This window comes from Vitis riparia, chromosome 11 (assembly GCF_004353265.1).
Source record: "Vitis riparia cultivar Riparia Gloire de Montpellier isolate 1030 chromosome 11, EGFV_Vit.rip_1.0, whole genome shotgun sequence".
Classification (NCBI taxonomy): domain Eukaryota; kingdom Viridiplantae; phylum Streptophyta; class Magnoliopsida; order Vitales; family Vitaceae; genus Vitis; species Vitis riparia.
In genome coordinates this window covers 14,371,424-14,397,317 of record NC_048441.1, presented here as the reverse complement: position 1 = coordinate 14,397,317, position 25,894 = coordinate 14,371,424, and the positions used below count along the sequence as shown (strand labels likewise).

The 25,894-nt window shown below is 31.4% G+C and overlaps 1 protein-coding gene and 1 pseudogene across 1 annotated transcript in view; both read left to right on the top strand.

Annotated features, from left to right (window-relative positions):
- Positions 1-1,863: 1,863 nt before the first annotated feature.
- On the top strand, positions 1,864-4,480 carry LOC117924493 (annotated as a pseudogene).
- Positions 4,481-12,585: 8,105 nt separating this feature from the next.
- LOC117924618 overlaps positions 12,586-25,894 on the top strand; it is a 66,568-nt gene continuing 53,259 nt past the window's right edge. Inside the window, exon 1 of the mRNA XM_034843296.1 lies at positions 12,586-12,826. The gene's annotated coding sequence lies outside the window, so the exon portion shown is untranslated. The remainder of the gene's footprint in view (positions 12,827-25,894) is intronic.

The window sequence follows — 25,894 nt, the reverse complement described above, 5'->3', positions numbered from 1 at the left end:
CTGCAGTTAAATCCAATGGTTCAGATATCCTTCCCAAAATGATTGGCTCTCGATGTAGATCCCTGTCACGATGACCTCCACGGGAGTTTTGATCTCGTGGCTCTGCTTGCCTTTAGGATTTTTGCCTTCCCATCAAGTACAGCCACAGAATCTTTGTACTTTTTTTTTTTTTTTTTAACTTTGTTTTTAAAAATTATTTTTAGATAAAAATAGACAAATAATATTAGAAAATTTTAAAAACAGTTTTATATTTTTAAAAATAAAAAACTATTTTTAAATCATACGATCAAACAGAATATTATATTTTCCATTTAAAAAATTAAATATTTTCAATGAAAAACACTAAATTAAAAAATCAAACACTTTTTTAGCGATGAAAAGTTAAAAATAGTACTACCATGGTTACTAACAAGATTTTAAATAGAGTTTGTCCGGAGATGGAACATGATGAATTAATTCAAATGTACTTTAGGTATAATTTTTTGATTCTAGAAAGGGATGACAATTAATTGAGTTTGTTTTTGTTTCGGCCTTCGTCCTTCTTGAAGTTACAAGTTAACTACCATTACTTTCACGAGAAGATATTTATTTTTATTTTTACATCATATATAAATAAATTTGAGTTACTTTTAAAAATAAATAAAAGTATTACATGAGATTTATGTTGAATTAGTTGGTCAAATTGTTTTGTCAAAAGATTTAGGGTCTATGGTAATTGTTTTAAAAAATAATTTTGTAAAACAGCTTTTAAGAATAGTTTTTAAAAATCATTCTTTGATGTTTTGTAAAATAAAATTTTGTTTGAAAATTTAAAATGTTTTTAATTTATTGTTATTATTTTAAATATATTTTAAAAATAATTTTTATGTTTAATATTTTATTTTTAATTATTCTACATTCTACATGTTTGTTATAATTATTTTTTAAAATAATCTTAAAAAAAATGTGAAAATAATATAAAATAACTATAAGATGTTCTTTGAAAATACTTTATCTTTTGTTTTTAAGAACAAAAAATAGAAAACAAATTTTGATTACTAAACGTTTTTTTTTTCTAAAAATAGAAAATTATTTTAAAAAACAACTATCAAATAAACCCTTAATTTTTTTTTTAAATTGAAAACATATATATTTATTTTGTCCAAAAATAACATGCTAGAGATAATAATTTGAAAATATGTATATTTTTATAAATATTTCTATTAATGTGCAAAAAAAATTAATATAAATTTGAAAGTAATTTTTCAACAATCTTTTTATTTATTTATTTATTTATTTTGAGTGTGGAGGGATTTTAACAAAATACGAGAGAAAATTCTTGAGTCCCACAGAGAAAGCAGCCAATTTTGTCACGTGTTGTCTATTTGAAGTAGTTTTTTTTGCTTTTATTGTGGGCCCTGTTGAAGTGGCCCAAAAGGAACATGTCTGCTAAATGGGCCTAGTGGTTAAAAAACATTTGGCCCACTGATCGGTCTCTTCAGACATTTCTAATCCATGCCAGCTTCGAACTTCCATATTGGCTTGTCCCTTTCCATGAACAAAAAAATCATTGATTTTTTTTTTCTCTCATTAATTCTCAAAACTGATTTTCTACATCCTTTTTTTTTTTTTTTTTTTTTTTGTCAAAACTTATTTTCGTGACTTAGTCAAAAAAATTAAAAATTAAAAAGGAAAGGGGAAGGTTGAATTGACGCGTTTGCATGAACGACGCTTGTTCATTTTTGGGCTGCAACAACTCTAAATTTGTTCCATAAAAACTAATATGGTCGCTTGCATTTCCACCTTCCAAAGTGATCATTATTGAAATCCTTAAATCCAGATTGAGAATGCATGTGATCATCGACTAGAGAAAGAGATCATGAGATGTGGATAGAATATTGCATGGTGGGTAGAGGACATGTGGTACTAGCTGACTTCAGCGGGACATCCACGAATGCATTTTCTTCTATCTTTTATTCTCATCGGTTGCAAATATATACACACATAGAAGAGATACATCAAGACTCCTAAACAAGATAAAACTAAACATGACTTCAGCGGGACATCCACGAATGCGAGTGTCATAGCTCGGCAAATGCTGGAAAATATGTGAAAAAACTCTAGGTAATTTTGGATCAATTTTCTTCTGTCTTTTATTCTCATCGGTTGCAAATATATATACACAGAGAAGAGATACATCAAGACTCCTAAACAAGGTAAAACTAAACAAGGAAGAAAATATGTACAGATTACAAACATAACAAAATATATGGCTTACCAATCAAGGCTTGCCAATCAAGGCTTACCAAAAAGATCATGCCTATAATCGCTAATACCCCTCAAGTTGGTGCATAAGGATTCGGAACGCCCAACTTGCGAAGAAGAAAGTCAAACTGTCATTTTCCCAAAGCTTTCGTAACATTTTCTATGTAAGATATGGTTGATCGAAGTGTGGGTTCAATGGTGTTAAACACCCATTAGACAAGCATTGAATTGATGGTCCACCAATCTTTAAGTTCTGGTGAATCGTTGTTCGGTTGTTTGATGGATCCATCCACGAATTCATATTTCTTTTTGGCTCGCAAAGTAGTATGCACAGCACGCGCCCATTCATCATAGTTCTCACCTTTCAACTGAACTTGGGTAATTATATTACCTGGATTATTGTTGGAAGTCAATGCATAGGGGGTCAACATTTTTCTGTCAGAGTTGGACCCTCCATCATCTCCTTTCTTCCCATCACTAGATACCATGAAAAAACTCTAGGTGATTTTGGATCAATTTTCTTCTGTCTTTTATTCTCATCAGTTGCAAATATATATACATAGAGAACAAATACATCAAGTCTCCTAAACAAGGTAAAACTAAATAAGGAAGAAAATATGTATAGATTACAAACACAATATTTGCCTACCAAAATTTACGGCTTATCAATCAAGGCTTACCAAAAAGATCATGCCTATAATCGCTAATAATATGATAGAGGGTGACACAAATAACCACACTTCCTTCTCTCAAGATCGCTATCTATTTCGCGTCAAAAGGACAGATGGCCTCACCCTTCTTTGCATGGCATCATCATGCATGGTTTTCCCTTCAATCAATTATTTTTTCATACATCGTCTATAGCTTTTGCTTTGTTCCCTTCCCCCCTTGTATTTTAGCTGTTTGAGCATTTCTCTAGCATATATACAACATAAAGAGTGAGAGGAGTACCAGATTTTACAATATTTAAGTATAAATTGGTGGTAATGTTGTTTATTTAGATTGAATTATTTGAGTACCATGCATGCATTTGGGTAGATTGATCAAGCTTATTTTTATATTTGTTGAAATATTGCCATGTGTTTGGGTGGGTGACAAATGATGAATTGGAGTTTTTGAGCATGGCTTGAGCTCATATATGATCTGCTAAGCAAAGGCTTTGAACTTAGGAGGTGAAGGTTAAGCGGGTTTCAACAACGTGCTACACCACATTTGGGGTTATATATGTATGAATTTATTTTAATTTTATAAATTTATTTTAAAGTTGTGAGACCCTCTTAGATCCATAATGGATAGTATTTGTGTTACAAATACTTCAAATAAAAAATATATGTATGAATTTCTTTTAAATTTTAGAAACGTGTTTTAAAACTGTAAAAACCCTTTGACATATTTGGGTTACAAATGTTTGAGATCAGACTCTTTCTTTTATTTTCCCATTAGTTGATCCATTAGTTGACCAAAAATTTGATCAACCATATTTGACAGTTGATTTATAATTTACTACGAAACGTCCAGAAAGACACTCTAATTCAAAACGAGTACTCTCGAGTGGATAAAATAGTGAGTGTACTTGAAACTTTGGTGCAGGGAGAATCCCCTTTGCATTTCTTGAAGATATTCACCAAAGATTTGTGAAGACCTATGGTCGAGCCATCCATCCAGCTCCAGCCTACGCCATGAATGATGAATTCTCAAGGGTCCTGAGTCAACAGATGGATCATTACTCAAATGACCCAAATGCAGATAGGCTAAACAGATCGAAAGATGAAATGAGTAAGGTATAATCTTTCTTCAAACTCAAAATACCATATCCTTTAACAGTATAGTCAATCTGTCCACAAAAGACTAACATTAGAAAACAAATGTTTGGTTCTGTAATAATGGCAGGTGCAGAATGTCATGATAGAGAATATTGATAAAGTTCTGGACAGGGGTGACCGCTAGTTTGGAGCTGCTGGTTGATAAAACTGCTACCCTCCAACAAATACAATCCGCTTCAGAAAGCAGGCTCGCAGTTTCAAAAATACTCTTTGATGGAGAAATGTGAAGCTCATGTGAGTAAGCTGAACGCAAGACCCTCTTAGCGATGAATCCAAAGGGGTTTTCTTTTTGCTCTTTTCTCAATCACGCTAGCGTACTGACATTGTGTTGCAGGGTGGCAATGGTACTCATCATTTATCGTGTGCTTGCTTTCTTCTGTCGTGGCCTGTTGCTTCCCTCCTGCTTGAAGTAAACATATAAACAGTGAACAGTGGGTAGTATTGCCTATATTTGCAGCTGATTATTCTTCAAAATTAACTCAACTCAACAAGGCCATAATCCCAATTATTAGAGGTCATGATCAGCAAGGTTCTCTCTGTGGCATTTGTTTTCTCAGAACCTGTAATACAATATTGGTTGAGAAGCCATAAAAATGGCAGCATGTTTGGGTGTGGCATGTACAGTGACCAGGCTTGTGAAAAGTGATGAATTTTTAACAGCACATATGAGATGGGGTTTGGCATAGTAACAACCTGAAGAAAATAAAATAGTTTAGAAAAGGAGTTTAAAGACCAAAATAATCCATTTGTAAAAAAAAATGGTAAGAATAGTACATATCTCAAAATATTTGTCAAAGTAATATTTTGTATCCACGTAATCATTCACATGGATTTCTTTTTCAAGTGTAAAAAATCACCGTTAGTAACTGTGGTTTTAAAAGTTTCAAAAATATCTTTAAAACCACAGTCTGTAACTGTAGTTTTACAATTTTCTTTAAAACCACAGTTACTAATTGTGGTTTCAAAATTATTTTTAATCCACCCCCGTTTAAATGATATTGTGATTTTAACATTATTTTTAAAATATTATTTATCATAATAACCATAAAACCAGTAACTGTGGTTTTAAAAATATCCTAAAAACCATAGTTACAGACTATGGTTTCACACTTATCTTTAAAGGGAACTCATATAACCATACATCAACTAAAAAAATATGAGATTTTAGAATTTTGTTTTTTTATTTTTAATTTTAGTGTAAATTATTTATGTATCAAAATTTCTTAACGATGTACCAAATTTCCTTAAAGTTCGTTTCGGAGTGGAGAAATTTTTTTACAATTTTTCATTGTCAGTTTAAAACAATTTTTTTTTTTACAAATTATCCTTAATAAATTTTTTCTTTACTATTGTTTTAAAATTATATATATATATATATATATTTATCTTTATTTTTTGTCATATTTTCCTTGAAATTTTGAGAAAATAATTTCGCCTACATGCATTCCCATAAAAATTTATATATTTATGGTAAATAAAATATTTATTTGTTTTATAAATTTGATCACATATGAATTAAATAAAATTATTTTTTTCATATTATTTTAAAATTTTAAAATAATTAAACAAATTGTTTATATTATTTAAAATTTTATATTTTCATATAAAAAATAATATCAATGATTATGATTTTAGGTTATTCCTTACTAATTGTGGTTTAATGATTATTATGATAAAAAATATTTTACCATTAAAATAAAAGTAGATTAAAAATAATTTTGAAACCACAATTAGTAACTATAGTTTTAAGAAAAATTGTAAAATCACAATTTGTAACTGTGGTTTTAATGATATTTTTGAAACATTTAAAACTACAGTTATCAATGGTGGTTTTTTACACTTAAAAAAAAAATTCATCTAGATATTTACGTAGATACAAAAGATTACTTTTGACAAATATTTTAAAATAAGTAATATTCTTACCAATTTTTTTACAAAGAGATTATTTTGGTATTAAACTCTTAGAAAATAGCTTCTACACATGAATTCAGCAAACAATGATTCTACACATGTGAAACCAAAGCTACAGTACTAGTACTAGTCCTGGTCTTGAAATGACAGATGAATTCTTAGACAGAATGATTCCTCACTAGCATCTTTGACACTAGGTACAGTAATAGTCCTTGAATTGGTACGACTGCAGAGTAATAATCCTTGAATTGGTACGACCGCAGGGTCTTGTCCAGGGAAAAAATTCAGGAGGAAATCATTGTACACTGTTTGAAAATTATAGGTGAATTGAAAAAGTGGTCCATAGCAAGTACATTTTTTTTAAAATAATCTTCAAATCCTACACTAAAATAATAACTTACATAGAATAATAACTTGTATGTACTTGGAAGACTGTAATATACTTTTTTACATTCTCAATAAAAAAAAATAAAAAAACATTAGTTTTTTTTTTGTTTTTGAATATAAATGATGAAAATTATGAATTTATATTAAAAAATTTAATGCAAATATTTTAAAATTTTAATTTTACCTACTTTCAAATCCTACTTTTAAAATTAAATATTCTTAAAGAATGATCGTTGCTAATTTTTTATTGAATGATATTAAATGTATGTTATTTTTTTTATATTATTTTTATGTTTTTACTTTGAAGAAAACAAAAATAATATATTTTTTTTGTTTTTATTTTGAAGAGAACAAAAACATATAGTATTTTTTCATTTTATTTTTTTAAATTTAGGTTTAATATATTATAAAAATATAAAATATAAAACATGAGATCCATAATATGAAAATTATAAATATAATAATACTATGAACATGAAACAAAATAAAATAATATACATACATATGTATATGAAATCAATATTATTTAAAATATTAGTATTTATTTATCTATTTATTGGATTATTAATTATTATAGGTGAATATATTTTTATATTAAAAAATAATTTATTTTAATGCATTAATTACACATTATGTTAAAATAAAATTTTAATAAAGAAAATGAAAAAAAATAATGGTTAAATGAATTGTACTTTTAAAAAATAAGTTTTATTTTTTTAATTAATTAGATTTTAAAAAATAGGGAAAAAATAAGAATTATTTTCAAAAATAAAATCAAAATTTAAAAACGGTTTTCACTAAAGAGCATAAAGAGAAATTGAATGGAAGAGAGTTGACATCTAGAAGGGGAAAAAAAAAAAGAGGAAAGGCGAGAGAGTAGGCAGCAGTGGAGGATTGTTTTGGAAGTATGCATTAAGTTACTATTTTAGTATATGATTAAGGATTATTTTTCCTAAAATGTACTTTCCATGAAATCTATTTTTTACGATTCTCAATTCATCCATATTTCCCAAATAGTATACCTTTATATAATTTCCTCAAAATTCAGTCTATATGCTGGCTGAAAGTCTTCTTTCCTAAGATAATGACAAGAAAGAAAAGAAAGAAAATTAGGGAGAATTTGGCAAGCTTTGAAAAAGAAAGTTAGGTATATTTGACAACTGTTTTTTAGAACAATTTTCTATTTTCAAGAATAGAAAAACAAGAAAATAAATTTGACAATCATAAATTGTTTTTGTTTTCTATTTTTAAAAATTTAGTCTATATATAACCGGCTAAAAGCCTTCTTTGCCCACGATAATGACCAAAAAGTAAAGAAATAAAACATGAGAGAATTTGGTAAGCTTTGAGAAAGAAAGCTAGGTATGTTTGACGACTGTTTTGTAAAATAATTTTCTATTTTAGATAATAAAAAAAAAAAAAAAAGTTTGACAATCAAAAACATTTTTTTTATGTTAAATAGAAAAAACAGAAAACACAGTTTTTTCTAAAAACATCTTTTAACTATTTTATGTTGTTTTCACTTGTTTTCTAAAGGGTGTTTTAAAAAATAATTATATAAGCACATAAAATGATTAAAAATAAAAGCTGAATATAAAAATTATTTTTAAAACATATTTAAAAATCCCAAACAAACTTTTATTTTATAAAACATCTTAAAGCAATTTTCAAAAATTGTTTTTTAAAATTATTTTAAAAAATAATTACCAAACATAGCCTTAATCACCTTACAAGTTAGAACAACCTCTTATTACTCATCTAATAATTAGTAGTTAATTACATTAGTAACCCTTCTATTTTCTAAAATTATATTCATCTATCTTGTTGTTCCATAACTTAGGTTAACAAAGTCGCAAAATATCTGAAATGAAGGCACTTGTAATAAATCGAGTCCTTTCATTGAGTTTTTATAATTAAAAACTCTATTTTTTAGGCAAAATATGAAGATTTTGATAGTATTTAAGAAATTTTGTATATAACTTTTAATCAAGTATTTTTCAAGTTTTATTTATATTTTTTCTTTGAATAATCTTCTATACAAAGAGTTTCTCACATTTCTTTTTCATTTTTTTTAATGAGAATTTTAAGTTAATGAAAATTTTAAGGTTTTGTTACAATTTTACATTTGATCATCATCTGTTATTATAGTTTTCTTTTTATTATTATTTTATTTATTTTGATGTTTTATGTAGTTAATTGTTATTTTTAATGATTTGATATTCAACTTTTTATATTATCATTATTATTATTGTTTTGAATATAAAACTTGTTATAATCCTATAATTTTATGTGTTTTATTTATTTATTTATTTTGTGATTTGAAATAGGATTTTATTTAATTTGGTTTTATTGAATAATATGAAATGATGACAATAATATTTGAAAACTTAGATATCGATGATTTTCATACAATATACACTTAAAGGTTTAAAAACTTATTTTGATAGTATTTTTGGAAAATTAATTTTGTATAAATCCCAAAAACATAAAGAATAAAATTATATCTATAAAATATAGAAGATTAAAATTTAGGCACTTGGATTACAAAACAAAAGGAAGAGTGAATCATCATACTTAATTATTTTTGAAAAAAAAATAAAAAGTTGTAACTGGTACTAGTTTAATCAAATTATAAGTTTATATTAACTAATGATCAAAAGTTCAATTACCATAATTCTTAATAATAAAATACACAAAAAAAAATTGATTGTCATATAAAATGTTACGAACACTTTGTCAAGATTATATTAAAATATAAATTAGTGAGAATGAAAATACAATCATTGAAAATTATGTTCATATGTGTCTCAACTGGTTTTATTATTATTTTGAAATTTTTAAAAATTTATTTCTCATTTTGTATGAATAATAATATCTCACCATGTAAATTATTTGCTTGCTGGTAAATTTTACTTGGCTGATCAAGAAAAATCAAAGAGAAAATAACTTTGACTTTGTAGTACTTCAAACATCCTCTTTAAAGACTCGTTCATAAACTTTGTCCAGCTAGGTCAAATGATTGTTTTTATCAATGCTTAATTTTTCATGACAAAATAGAAGATTTGTAGATGTGACCCACTTAGGTTTATGAAAAATTTTAAAATTGGATTTGATCGACTAATTAGATCGTGGACTAATGGCCACTATGGTCTAGTCACCTAAGTTGAACCATTCTTGGATCAAACTAGGGTTGAACCATTCAAACCGTCGAATCCTTGGTTCTTTAAGCACCACTCAAGCCTATTTTGTCCAATTTTTTTTTAATATTTTGCTACTTGTCATTGGGCCTATTGCTAGCCCATAAGAAGAATAGGTCAAGCCTTCATTGCGCCTATTGCTTTTGACTAATGAGCTTTTTGATTTCACCTCCGCCGTTCCAAGGGGAATTTATAGCTATGTTTTTTTCCACATAGCTTTTGAGTTTTTGATGTGGGATTTGTGTAGGAAGTAGAAAAAACTTTTGTTTGCTTAGGGACCGGACCCTTGGACCTTCAGGTTATCAAAAAAATGGTTAGACCTTTGGGATATAGAAGTACTTTGTTAATTATTATTGAAAAACAACATATATTAAAGTAATGCTTCATTCAAATTTTTATTATTTAAAACCCTTAAATAATTATACTTATTATATAATAATATTTATGAAAATGATATAATGTTTTAAAAATTTATAAAATAATTAGATATGCAATTTTCGATATATAATTTAAAAAAAAAATATTATATGTGTTTTATTTAATAAAAATTAAAATATTAATATATTTGTATTTATTCTTACCATTTAATTTGGTAACATCAAATATAAATAATGAATTATTATTATTTTTTAATCTTAATTTTTATTTAAAAAAATGTTAATTTTATATAATATATAAATTATATATTTATTATGTTACCGATTCAACCACGATTCAACCACCGATTTGACTATTAAACCATAAATCAGTAATTTTTCTACTTCATTAACCATTCAATTCTAAAAAACATTGGTGACAAAATTATTGTTTATTTATAGCGAACACTTTTATGGAAAACTTGATATTTTTTGTAGTGACCATTAATGGAAACCATGTCATGATTGTAGGTTCTAGTTAAGGCTAACTTCCAACTAGTTATGGATCATTATCTATAGTTAAAGACATATTTAATTCTTATATTAATATAAATAACATACGTACTATAACCTAAGCCTTATGAGACTTATTTGAGTTTGAGTATTGTTAGATTTGTAATTCTAATCGTTCAAATGTTAGTTTCGTGATAGAAAATTTTTAATTGTTAAATAATCTTGATCATTTCATAATTTTATTTTTTTATTGTTCAAATAATTTGATTTAAAATACTAAATTAAAATAATAATACTTTGGTCATCAACAACTTCTTTAGGACAAATATATTTTAAGCAAGTTACACTAAAAAGATTTATATGATTATCTTGAATATAAGATAAAGTTAATTTTGCTATGTAAGTAGCTATCAAGACTACGAAAATTTTTCTCGAAGTAGAGGAAAGGTTATGATAGTAAGATCTTCATAGATATAAAATTTTAAAATATTGCCTATTGCATAAGATTGGTGTCATAATGACTCATATAGGAATATATATATAAGGAAAATATTTATTCAATCACCATTTTTATGGACTAGTAGATGAGATGTAATTATTGAGTAATCAAAACTTCTATATTTAATATATGTTAATAATGGAATTCAATCATATATATATATATATATATATATATATATATATATATATATATATATATATATATATATATAATTTATCATAAAATTATTTAAATATGACTATAATATTCAAAAATTGAAAATATTGACTCAATGTGGAGTCAAAATGAGGGAGAGATGATTAAAAATCAACCAATTAAAGGCAAATGGAGTAAGAATACGACATGGTAGAGAATAAAGTGGAATAAACAAAAAAAAAAAGATCGAAATAGGATTTCTAGTATTATTATTTAAGACACCAAATTGGTACCTATTAAACTTCAAGTCTAGATTTGAAAGCATATGGTGGTATGTAGGCCATTGAATAAATGTATAAACATATGAAATCATGGTATAAATACATGATACCATGCAAAGGATTTTGACCAAGGGATAAAAGATGAGCCCAAAGTTTAGATGGATGAGATTAATGTACAAAGAGTTAAATCCTTTCCTCTATATGATATAAACAAATGAGACTGGAGTTCAAAGCAATAAGACTTGAGTTACAATCATGCCCTCACCTGGATGATGACGTTTTCTTGATAAGTACAATTTTGTATTATAATCAGACTCCATCCATTATAGGTAACAATCCATCGTGTCATATCGGGTTTGTGATTTATTAAGATAAGAAATAATGAAAATTTATTCAATTTGAATACAACCAATTTAATAATCGTGTTAGAATGAGTTAACACGAATATGACACATTTATTGCTTGTAACACAAAACGACATATTTAATAAATAAATTAAGTTGAATTATGTATAAAATTATACGAATAACCTATTTACGTGATTCTAACTTGTCAAACGCATTATCATGATTATAACCTGTTAAACCTTTCGACACAATCTTAACTTGTTAATACGATTATAATTCGTAATCTATTTAAAATACCTTTTAATTGCTTTAATGTTTAACTTTAAATTTTCAATCATAATTAATTTAATTATTTAATTTTAAATATAATATGTTTATAATATAAAACTATATTAAAATTTAATTTTACACTTCTCTATAAGTTTATTTAATATTTTAATTGTAAATTTCTTTAATATCTATAATGAAATATATAAAATTTTCGTTAGTTTGTTATTTAGTTTTTTCAATTATATGATATTTATAACTTAATTTATTTATTTAATTTTTAAATATATAAAATTAATTATTTATATACGTTAAAAAGGATCATAAATGAGTTTAGTTTTAAATAGGTTTTCAAATTGTACCATCCGGTCACGTCAAAATTAGCAATGGTATTTGTAAGCTTATCCAAATCTCTTATGAGATGAAATCAGAAGGAATCACTGTTTTTTCCTTTTTTTAATTATTATTATTTTTATAATAAAATTTCCGTTTCGTAGTGGAAGAATCTTCGGTTTCAAAGTGTAATGTTCGGCACCATCCGAAAGTGTAAAATTGAGACGACCCCACTTAAGGGAAGTGGACGTGTTGATGGTCTCCATCATCAACGTACAGTATTTTAATTCACCGCTGGCTCTCTCGAAATCCCGATCCAAGCAGATCATGATCGCTTTCCATTAAACGCAACTTCGTTACTTTCTTCCATCAAACCGCCGCCACGCACCCTCCTAGGGTTCCAGTGATCCTTGATCTCTCTTCAAATCGCTTACCGTTCGACTCTCTTTACTGGATTTCACACATTTCAAAGCTTCCGCAATTCCTAGGGTTTATGCGTTCTTCCTAGTCTTCCCAATTTTCTTTCTCAGGTTAGTGTTCAGCATTTTATTTTCATCGGTCTGTTTGGTTGCCGAGACACCGTGGAAAAAGGGATGAATTTGGAACCTAGGACTTATTTTGAGGGTTTGAACAGCCATTGACATATTCCAAGTTTTTCTTTTCTTTATAGTGCGAATTTTTTAGCAACCAAGTGGAATTTAATTTGATTTAGCATATAAATGTCTCGAATTTGGATTCGAAGCTAATTGTTAAACGACATATAAACGATATATTCCGAGTTTTTCTTTTATTTATAGTGCGAATTTTCTCTGCTCCCATACTTAAGAGCGCATAGGACTCATTCTTTGATGGATGTGTTGTGGCAAAACATGGGAAAACTTTCCCATGTCTGACTTAGAGGAAAAAGATTTGATTTATGCTTTTAATTTATTTTCTCAATAAAATTTTCCTGAAAAAAATGTTCATTTTGGAACAAATGGAATGGGCCTATAGTATCCGCTTAGCTTTTAATTGCCATCGACTTAGCGTTTAATTTCCATCGACTTAGCGTTTAATTTCCATCGACTTAGCTTTTAATTGCCTAAGCTAAAGCTATTTCTATTTTAATGGTTGGAAATATCAGGAATTTGATTAGAAAATTAATTACATTCCCATTCTTGTGCTTGGTTTGTGTTGGATTGGAGATCCAAATCTGTCCTAAGCAACTTCCATATTAGTGTTTGTAAACATTGTGAGTTTGATTGGAAGGTTATTTCCATTCCTACTCTTGCGCTCAGTTTTTTGTTGGAATGGAAATCCAAAATTGGGCAACACTAGTTCTGTTGGTGCTTTTAATATGTTCTCTTATTTATAAAAGAAATCCAACTTGCATCAATTGAGAGTATTGTACCTTATTATTGATGATTTGATAGGCAAACTGAGTAAATTTATTATTAGAAGGACATTACACAAACGGGTTGCAATCTCACATACACATGATGTATACAAGTCGAGCAAAAGAGAAGGAAAAAGCACCAACCTCATAGTAGCTACCTAACTCCACACTATCTAGAAAATCAATAAAATAAGAATGGACATTCCCCAACAATTTACCCACATGTACAAATCTTTTGGAAGCAAACTCTTTGCAACCAAAACTAACCATTTTACTTTCAAAGGTTCTATGGTTATGTGCTCTCCAAATAATCCATTTAGATGCTCTGATAACATTATCCATTCAATTAAGATATTGGAAGTATTTCATCAAATAATAATAATAAAAAAAAAAAACAGAAAGAAAAATTAAGATATTGGAAGTATGGATGTGAAACCTAATTATAGTATAACATTTATTCTTATGAAAATCAAATTAGTTTGGTTGATAAAAAAAAATTATATAAAGCCATCAGCTAATATACAACTCCACTGCATATATTAATTATTTTTTTTTCTTATTTTTACATTTTCACATTTTATCTTCTTTCTTTTCTTTTCCTTGGAGTGTAAGTGAACATATGCCAACATTTATTTATAATTCTGAAAAAAAAAATATAACATGTAGATTCAATTCTGATCTTCAGAAGTACAGGTGGAAGCAACTTTGCTTTTTATGCCATTACAAAATTACATAAAGTATTCAATTATGATATTTATTTAAGAAAGCTAAAGGGGTAAATAACAAGGAGGAAGACAAGAAACATTTGACAAGTCTTAAAACTGGAAATTTCAACAATTAAAAACACTAGAACAATCATGCTCTTTTTTATAAAAATGCTCAAAATCATAAAACTATAACCTCAAAATCATAAAACCATAGCTCAAAACATCAATTCAAGCGGATACTTAAAGCTCACAATGTAACAAGTATTTATCTCTAACTTTGATATGGTTGGTGTTGCTTGGGTATCCTGAAGTAGCTAAGGATTGGAGGTTTCTTAGGAATTACTTTGGTACCATGATAAGAATATTCTTTAATTCTATAGATTAGGGTTTAGCCAGAGGTAGTGATTTTAGTCTTTTTTTCCAGAAGGCTTATTGCATCCAATTCTTCAATCCCCTAGTAGAAGAGGATTTTATCACACTATGGATGACTAAGAAAGAAGACCACAAAATTTTGATGGGTGGTTGTGCCAAATTGTTTATATTTCTTCAAAATTGATATGTTTCTTCTATTGGGTTCATTTTTTTTTATCAGAAATGAAGAAGAATATATTAATAGAAGAAAAGATACAGGAGAAAGGAAAGTTACAAAAGAAAGAGAAGAAACCAAGGGAAGGATGAGAGGTCCTTCCTACACAAACTGAACAAAGGAGAAAACTCCCAACAATAGAACTCTAAAAACAAAGAGAAACCCCAACAATCTTTAAACTTTTAAACGCAAACCGCAATCCAGTTGAGTTGTAAAACATTTAGAGGAACTCCTCTAAAAGCTTCAGTACAAGAAGCCCAAAGAGAAGAATAGAACCGAATCAAATCCCATAACATATCTTCCATTCTCCCTTTATCCTCAAAGATCCTATTGTTTCTCTCTTGCCACACCATCCAAATCAAGGCAAGGCAAGTGATTTGCCAAAGTGTCTTGCCTCTTAATAAGTTCCCCAAGCCTTTAAAAGTAATAACCAACATGTTCTCAAAACTTCTTGGAGGGACCCATACCAACCCTACTAGATTGAATAACTTGTGCCAAAGTCCAATGGTAACGGGACAATGAAGAAAAAGGTGGTCAATCGACTCTCCATTTCCTTTGCAAAGAATGCACCATTGAGGACAGAGGGATTTGTAGGGTCTTCTCATTTGCAACTTATCATTGGTGTTTATCTTCCCATGTGCTACTAACCAAGCGAGGGCCTTAACCTTTGAAGGGACTTTTGAATTCTACAAGAACTTGGCTGGAAGGAATAATATAGGATTTGAGACTTTTGACAAGGCCAAGAAAAAAGATTTCACTGAAAACAATCTTGACGAAGACAAAGACCACGCTCTTGAATCTTCCAAAGAAGAAGAGAAAAGTACAGAATTAAGGGAAGACATTAATCTCTAAAGGAGATCAATTTCTAAATCCGTAAGATTACGGCGAAAGTTAAAATTCCAAGACAGTGGAAAGGAATTGCCAAGGACATTTGAGACAGTGAGGTTTTTTACAAAAATAATTCTGTAAAGATTAGCAAATTGAGAACACAAAGTTTGGTTACCCCACCAAAGATCTTCCCAGAAATGAATTCTCTCCCCATTGCCCACCACTAGGCGGACAAAAGGGGAAAACACCTGGAAAACTTGAGCAATAGCCTTCCAAGGATATATGTGTGACCATCTAACCACCATGTTGGTGTCCCATCCATTAGGATGTGTCCCATATATACTTGCAATAACCTTATGCCAAAGACCACTCCTTTCTCTAGGGAACCTCCAAAGCCATTTCCCTAAGAGAGCAATATTCTCATAGAAGTCTTCCCAAAGCCCAAACCTCCCAACTCCTTTGGTCTACTAACAACCTCCCATCTGATAAGATGATCTTTTTTCCCTTCCCCCACCCAGACCAAAGAAAATCCCTTTGCATCTTCTCAATCTTTGAAGCTATTGATGCTGGAATTTTAAAGAGGGAGAGGAGTAGCTAGGGATGTGAGACAGACAAGACTGAATTAAAGTAATCCTCCCTCCCAAAGACAAAAAGACCTTTTTCCAACCATCCAGCCTCCTCGAAATTCTCTCAACCACCGGATCCCAAAAGCCTATTGTCTTTGGGTTCCCTCCCAATGGAAGGCCTAAATAAGACAAAGGCCACTCTGAAACTCTGCAATCCAAAACCGAGGCCAGACTAGACAACAACTCCTGCCTAGTGTTAATACCTGAAATGGTGTTTTTTTCTAAGTAGATTTTTAAACCAGATACTTGCCCAAAAACCAAAAGGATAATCTTGAGGTTTTGAAGATGTTCCATAGAGGCTTTAGAGAAAAAGATGGTGTCATCAACAAACTGTAACAAAGACACTCTAGTCCTATCCCTCCCCATAAAGAAACCCTCAGTTATCCCAGTTTCCTCTACTCTAATCATTAATCTACTTAGAACATCTGCCACTAGAGTAAAAAAGAAAGGAGAAAGGGGGTCTCATTGTCTCAAACCTTTATAGGCCTTAACCCAACCCTTTGCATTTCCATTAACTAGGATTGCAAAACTTGATGAAGACAAACAACCCCTTATCCAAGATCTCCATTTCTGGCTGAACCTCTTCCTTTGTAGCACATGATCTAAAAAGCTTTAATCCACATGATCATAGGCCTTCTCAAAATTGATTTTGAAGACTACCCCTTCCTCCCCTGACCTTCTTTTCTCATCCACCACTTCATTGGCTATCAACATAGCATCCAAAATGTGTCTCCCTTCAACAAACGCTCCTTGAGAGCTAGAGATTGTTTCATGAATAACTTTGCGTAAACGCCTTGATAAGGCCTTAACAATTATCTTATATAAACTTGTAACCAAGCTAATAGGTCTATAATTTGAGATTTTAAAAGTTTGGCTTTTCTTAGGCACCATAGCAATGAATGTCACATTTGTACTTTGATTTATTACCCCTTTGGTGTGGAACTCAAGAAACACCCTCATAAGATCCTCTTTTATCACATCTCAACACACTTGATAAACTGCTATAGTAAAGCCATCAGGGCCAAGGGTCTTTTCCTTATTCAATTGGAAAACTGCCATTCGTACCCCTTCTTCAGAAAAAGGCCTATTCAGCCAGACTGCACTCTCTCCAGAAATAGGGACCCAATCAATTCCTTCAATCCTCCAAGAATCACCTTCAGGTTTGGAATAGAGTTTCCCAAAGAAATTTACAATCTCCTCAGAAATAACCTCAATGTTATTTAAAGTCTCCCCCCTCTCAGAAATCAGAGACTTAATGAACTTCTTGCTTCTTCTTCCAGTGGCCATTCTATGAAAGAACTTAGAGTTGCAATCCCCTTCTTTAATCCACTTGACCCTAGTTTTTTCTCTCCATTGAACCTCTTCCTTTAATAACAAATCCTCTAGCTCCCTTCTTCTTAAGGTCCTTTCTGATACCAAATCAAGATTTAAATTCCCTTCTTGTTTAATTGATCAATTCTACCTAAGTTCGAAAGAATGTGCTTTTTCCTCTCTCTTAAATCTCCAAAGGCCACTATATTCCACTCTTTCAACTTTGATTTAACAAATTTTAGATTCCTCATAAACTTGTGACTTTCCCAACCTTCAACCGTACACTTTTGCCACCAATCTCTAAACTTCTCTTTAAACTTAGGATGGAGCAATCACATATTCTCAAACCTAAAAGGAGTCGGCCCCCATTTTAAAGGATTAGTTTCCAAACAAATTGGGCTATGATCAGAGGTCCATTTAGGAAGGGCCTCTTGAAAACTTTGAGAGAAAAAAGAATCCCACTCAGAAGAAAACAAAAACCTATCCAAACTCTTGCATATAGGAACAACTTGCATGTTTGACCACGTAAAAGCCGCATTCCTTAGAGGGGGATCCAACAAACCACTCTCCCTTATAAACTCGTCAAAACACCTCATATTGAATGCTAACCTAGAATCACCCATCTTCTCAGAGATCCTCCTGATAACATTAAAATCTCCTCCTACACACCACTTTGGAAAGGTCAGATCATACAGGTCTTGAAGCTCCAACCAAAAGTCCTTCTTCCACAAAGGCATATTCGGACCATACACCGAGGTTAACCAAAAAGACCCTTCCTCACCAGAGTTCAACTTCACATTTACAGAGAAAGATCCTAACACCTTCTTTGTACACTTGAACTTAATTGAATCCCACAGAATCACAATCCCCCCTGAAGCCCCAAAAGCAGGAAGAGCAGCCCACTCCAAGCTTCTGCCTTTCCAAACACTGCTCACAAACCTCCTGTCCCAAATTACTCTCTTTGTTTCCTAAAGCATCACAACATCTGGACTTTGAGTACTTAAAAACCTTATGACAGTCCTCATTTTCTTCTTGGAACCTAATCCTCTTGTATTCCAACTTAAGATCTTCATGTAAACAAAAACAACCCATCACAACCAGCAACCAAACCTAATCCTCCCCTCGGGTTCCAGAGTCATTTTTCCTTTTTCTTCTGAAATAAACCTTATCCGCAGAAAGAGTACTTTTGCTCTCTACTTCCACACCTTTTCCATTATCTCTGACGATTCTAATCCTCAAAATCTCCAACACCGACTGAACCTTGACCATCTTCCTAGGCGTGAGTCCCTCAACTTGAAAACCTTCCAACGGGAGGGTGGGAGGTTCTGGCTCTGGGGACGAAGCCTTACTTGAGACACAAAGCTCCTCTGGGTTATTGAGTGATTCCCTAAGGAAAGGGCAGTCTTTAAAATTTTGGTTAGAGGTTTCTAGGGGAAACGCCACACCTTCAGAACAGGACACGCCACCACGACGACTGAGATCAACAACAGGAGAAATAAAAAAGGGACCACGCTGAAAGGCAAAGCTTGACTCCAACGGAAACGAAGAAAAAGGCTGACAACGAGAAGGATGAACAGAAAAAACAGAGGAGTCAGGAAGAAATTTTGGCTCAAAACCTTATTTACCAAATTGCAGCGTGAAATCCCCTTGTCTCCCTGGTAAAATCTTTGGAGGTTTCTGGAACAGGAGAAAGAACACTCTTACTGGAGAGTGATCTACCCCGAAGAGTGGCTCGATTTGCTTCCTATGAGCCACCCCCTTCTAGGTTGTGCTTCGGGACAGAGGACACCTCCTTTAAGCTCGGCGGCTAGCTTCTTGCTTTGCACCTTGCGGAGACTGAGGAGCCTTTTAGCTTTGATGACTCTTGAAAATGATCTTTTGGCATTACCTCCTTTGCAGAGGACCCTGAGCGTAGAAGCTTTGAAGATGAAGGCGCTGCTGGGCCACCATTAGAAGAACCTGCTTCTATTTCATGGACTAGACTCGCTAGGGGCCCAAAACACTTCGCCCCAAACTGGGCCCTATCAGGACGGGCTTTAAAAAGGGCGTCTGGTTTTGTTGGCCTGATAGCGTTTCCCGTCGTTGGGCCCAAAATACTCCTTCCCTTTCTTTTCTCCACTTTGGAAGCCGATTTTGAATTTGGAGAAAAGAATGGGAACGATGACGAGGCCTCCAGCTGTGGCACTCATTGTCCCTAGCAGTAGCTCGTAGCCCCTCAACGATCTTTGGCTTCTGAAAGACGCAACCTCCCGTTGTCATCAACCCGTCCTTGCTGCGAGTTGACTCAGGCTTGAGAAGGTCATCTCCTTTATCTTCTCCAGTGACTGTAACTGCAATTGTAAATGACCAGGCTCCATCTTCCACCTCTAGTAGCGCTGGAAGCACGACATTTGGAAGCATCTCCACCCACAATTTTACCTTCGACAAGTTAACAAGCTTCAGCAATTCCCTCGCCACCTTCGTTACCTTCCCTCACTTCTGCAAAATGTATCTCGGCTGAACCTCATCCCACAGATGAAAAGGAAGGCCTCTTAGTTCTAAGTTTCTAACCAACCCCTTCTAAATTTCCATAAACGACATAGTTTTCTTTTGGCGACCATTTCCTCAGAGCAATAACCCCTCCTGTCACTGTTAAACTCCCTTGATCTTGAAACCAATGAGCTCTCCTTGCAGAATCCGCGAAAAAAACCCTTTGTAATCGGAAATGGGGGTTACAGACACCATTCCTTTCATACCCATCCTTCTCGCGATAGCTTTTCCTACATCAAACCAGTCTCGTATTTTTCCTTTACTTTCACAAACTATAGCACTTGCCCATTTTCATCAAAGCACCGTTCCTAGGCCCTTCCTCTGCAACCACATCTGCATAGGACCGCCCTCCTCTGTAAATTCCCTTGCTCACTTGAGACTTTTTAAACATCTCCTTCGAGGCTCTTTCAGATTGAACAGACAAGTCTCAGACTAAAGAAATCGCCTTCCTAAGGGTTTTCCATCCATAGCCTTTAACACTGTCAGGAACAACTAGAACTAGAGGTTTTCTCTTTGCAACGATTTCTGTAATTTTCATAAATCTCCCTCTGCTATTAAAACAAATCTTCATCAGATGAGTCTTAGTCTTGCTCCTTATCTTTCGAATGAAACCCCTGGAAGCCTCCAACTCCACAGCTTTCTTCAAATGCTCCAACAACCAATCCAACTTCTCCTCTCCAAAACCTAACAAAACCACAAAACCTCGACTTCTCTCTGTTATTGAAATCCACGTTCCCCATTGAAGCCTTCAAACTTTACCTGTAAAGCCTTTCTTTCCACTTCAAAAAACTGATTTCGAATCATTTTTCACCTAGCTTGATTCATAAACTTTACACATTTTTCCAGTTCTCCCTCATGACTATCTAGGTCATCAAATATTATTCATTGAGGTTGAGATGTTGATTGGCGAGAACATAAAAAAGTCAAGTGGGGTTCTTCTATTGGGTTCATCACTTAGGTTATTCACAAAGTGTGGTGTAAGACATTTGGTTTCTTTTATAAGATTTTACTTCCATGAATTATAGAAAGCAATATCCCAACTCTTTTTACCTATGCAAATGAATTCACCTTTTTGGACTAGTATACCCCTATTTCCTTTTTTATTAGACATTTTATGATGGCCTATTTGAAGGATTTCTCATTCTTCTTTTTTACTTTCGATTTCAATGCAACGAAAGAGTTGTTATCTCATAAAAAATGGATTTTGGTCCAGCAATATACTTAATGATTTCTCAAGTATCAAAATTAAAATATATGAAAACCAAATAAAAAAAAAATAGAATTGAAATAATACATTTAGGTTCCTTTACAAATTGATAAGGAGGAGTTGCTTTCATAACCTTTATAAGATCTAACTTGGAGCATATTTCTTCTTAAAAATATATTGAAAATAGGAGGGATGTGCTTGCGGTTTTAATTATGTTGAAGAGACAAATTCCAGTGTTTGAAAACCCATCATTCCTATTGATTTTCACAACCCATGTTTTATGGGTTATGATTTTTGAAGAGGAATATATTCATAAGTTTAAGATAATGTCTTAATCAATGAATTATCAAAATGGGGATATAGCATCCATTTCCAATACTCATCTTTGCCTATTTTAGACAAATTGGAAGGAATGTAATAGAAGATCCTTTGAAGGCATGCGACACACAAATCAATCTCTTAAGATTCCCTTACTTCTAACCTACACTTGTGGTCTTGTGGATCTTTTCAAGATGATGTTTAAGCTAGTTCCCCAATCTTGATAGACTTCATTAAGTGATTGTGTTCTAAGTACTAAATTGTTGCTTTTTGCTTTTTAGATGCATACTTACTATATACTAGGTGTGCGACCCTTTTTTTGATTAATGCTTTTAATATATTCCCATTTTCTTATCAAAAAAAGGAAAAAAAAAAAAAAAAGAGATCAGTTTCCAATGTTCTATTCCATGAACTAAACAATGCTTAACTCACTTTAAGGTAGAAGAGGTTCGAGAAATTCTTTTTAGTAAAGTTGGGTGTGAGATGCTTTACAAAAAGACGTTTCAAAATTTAAACTTTTTTAACATATTAATCATTAATCTCTTTACACATTTTGTTTTTTAGCGTCACTTCACTAGAAGTTAAAGTTGAGCCAAATGAATTTTTTAAATCTTAGGGAAAGCTTATTGTATTTATATAGGTTTGGGAAAAATAGATACACCTTAGTATTAATAATTTCTCAAGAAATATTTTTTCATTGAAATAATCTACATTGAAATAAATAAAGCCTTGTAACAATTTGAGTATGATAGATAAAGAGAATAAGGACATGGAGAGGGAAAGAGATGCCGAAAAGGTGTGCATAATACTCCCCTCTATTTGTTTTGATGCAACTAGAGAGAGTGCAATGGTGTAACTTTTAGAGAAGGGGAGCACTTTCAAATCTTTTCTTAAAAACCATTTGGGGTTGGTATAAGATCCCTTGGAGGTTTATATCAAATTTCATTGATAGGTTGGGTTTATTCATAACCTTTTGATCTCTCTTCTTAGTCCTTTTTATTTTCATTAGCACTTCTATATACTTGTCTATTTTTTTTTTTTTTTTCTATCAGAAACAAAATTGTATTAAAATAAATAAAAATACATGAGAAGAATGAGGAGTCCTCCCCATAGTTACAATAATTGATAAAAAAAAAAGGATAAACTCTATCATAATACAAGGAGACTTAGCCAACCACTATGGACTAAAAAGAAATACAAAAACCTCTCTTCTAGTCCACACAAAACTCCTGTTGTTGCCATTCAACCCCTTTTGTTCTACATGTTGAAGATCAATCAAGCTAAACAGCATTGAGAGGAATGTCTTTGAAAACAAATGTACAAGAAGCCCAGAATAAGGTTTATTGGAATTTTGAAAACCTTGAAAATTTTGATCTTGAACTCCTCTGGGTTTTTGAAAAGAAAACTAGATGTAGAATTCTTCATTTCAATCAACAAAAACATTCGAGATTATACAAATCGAAAAAATAATAACCTTTTTACTTGAAAAAAGATAAAAGTTTATATTTTGACCTTTTTCTCTCTAACTTCAATGAAGATTTGATGCTAAATGAATTCGCAATTTTTGAAAACATCTTAGCCCCAATTAATCTTCAATGATTTTTTTCTCAACCTTTGTGCACTTGGGAATTTAGGTTCCCCAACAATTATTATTTTTATTTTATTTTTGATAATCAATGAACCTTCTATGGCCAAGCCTTTAGGACTCTCCATGAGGACCCAAGCCTCGGGGTGCTGACCGCCCCACAACAACTAGCATCGGGTAAATTTAGGTATCATTAGTGGCAGGATTCAAACCCAAGACTATGTGCCACTTATTGGGACCACACTTTCTAATGTTCGTCCTAACCAACTGGGCTACCCTGGTGGGTTCCCTAACAACTATTCTTCTTTTGAAAAAGAATGCTATCTAGTAAAGTCTTATGGAAGACTAGGGTCTATGAGAATAAGAGAAAAGAGAGCTTAAGGTTTTTTTGTCGAGAAATGTAATAGGCATCCACATTTTCTCTTTCCACATACACCTCTTTTTGTTTTTTCCTTTAAATAAGGTGGTTGTAAAGAGAGAAAAAGTCGATGCATGTAACATCTCTCTTTTTTGTCCTTTAAAAAGAAGCATCTCAATTATTTTCCTTGTAGGTATAAGAAAGAACAACATAACCTTAGTTACTTAGATATCTTTCCATATATAATTATGATTCTAAAGTTTTTTCATATTAAAAAATATGAATTTTAGAATATTCTCATGATATGTTGGAATACTTGTTATGATATTTGAACCTAAAATCAAAGTTCTCCCCAAATTAAAAGTTGATCTTGTGCAGTAAGTCAATGTTTAACTTAATCTTTGTAAAAGTAAATGATTAATTTCTTCAATGTCTTGTGCCTTTCGGTGCTTGTTGTATATGTCCTGCGTACTATGGTGCGTCGTCTCTTTGGAAAGTGTTTATAAAATCATATTATTTGCTTATAAAAAAAAAATTTCTTCGATGTCTTAAAATCACATCCAAACCCAACTTAAATTCTATGGATGGAATCAAAATGAAACAATGATCTAAACAAGACTCGTATTTATATATGGAATCTCATGAACGAAGTACCAAAAATATGCTTAAGGGCAAATTTTATGTGTGTGTTATAAAACCTATCTATTGTGACCGAAACCATTCCTTAGTTACCTTTGTTATTGTTTAAGCCAATTTTTATTGTTAATTATTTTTCCTAAACCAAAAGAAAGGGTGTCAAAAGGTTCATAAGAAGCCATTACTAGGGTTTGATGGTCATGCTACCATTTATCTCCTTATGAAGCATACTAATGTTCTAACCAATCTCTATCATCTGGTTGGTGGTAGCAAACTACAATCATATCCCATTGGTGGTACCAAGTTATAGGAAACATTGTGCTAATATCCAAAACTTGTTAGACAATTTGCAATTGAACACATATATTCTTCTTGGATCCTTGACCCATTCACATATGATCACAAACTAAAAGACACAAAAGCCTTTTTTTTTTTTTTGATAGGAGATGCAAAAGCCTTTTATTAAATGACATCCTTTTATAATATATAATAATAACAATTAAAAAAGATTTTGTAAATCCTTTTCTTTAGATGAAATCATTAAGCTCAAATTTTGTGATTACATATAGCCAATCAAGAGTATATTTTCTTTATAGATTCCTTACTTGAATTAATATGTCCACAAACTCAATATGTCATGTACCCAATATAAAATGGTTGTAGATCTTAGGACTATACATATGACCAAATCAAAGTGCATAAGGCAAGAACCTTGAACTCATTAATCCTTTTAAGCTTGAGAGTACTTGCTATTTAACTAGTTGAACCTTTTTTTTGATAGACAACAGAACATCTATTAAAAAGCGCCAAAAGAGGGGGCACACCCTCTGTTCACAAGCAGTATACACCAAGCACACCCTACGTTCACAAGCAGTATACACCAAGCACGCTATGAACAAGTGTCGTAACCAATACACCAAGAGACCTAACAATCTAGTCAAGCTTTACATTTTATGATGATCATTTAGTTAGCATAAATTGTAAGCTCAACAACTCTAATGACCAAGTCAGGCCATACTACCAATGTAGTAACTATCGATTGTAATGGACCAAATGGATTGCCCATTTCCAATTTCTGTTTCGAACTAAGTTCTAGTTTGGAGGATGCCAATAAGCATATACTCCTATATTTATACTCAATTCTTTGCATCATGTTATCTATACTCCTAGCCTTAAATATATTAATACACTACTCATATTAAATAGATACAACTTATTCAAAATATGCAATGAAATTCATAGTAAACTATTTTATTCATAAGATAAAATATCAAATAGAGTGACTTTTGTGGCATACAATCCTAACACGCATCACCCAATTGGAATCATTATGCTCATAATGAGTTTTGAACAAGTTGCTAGTTGCTTGCCATATTCCATTATAACAATTCATTCCTTGCTACCAAATTGAATATAACTGAGAACTAAAAAATTCTATACTTGTTAAGTGTAAATGAAAAAAAGATGCAATTTTTTAAGTACCTTAAAATTATGATTGGCCCAAGAATTTGTTTCATGAGAAGGATGTGTGT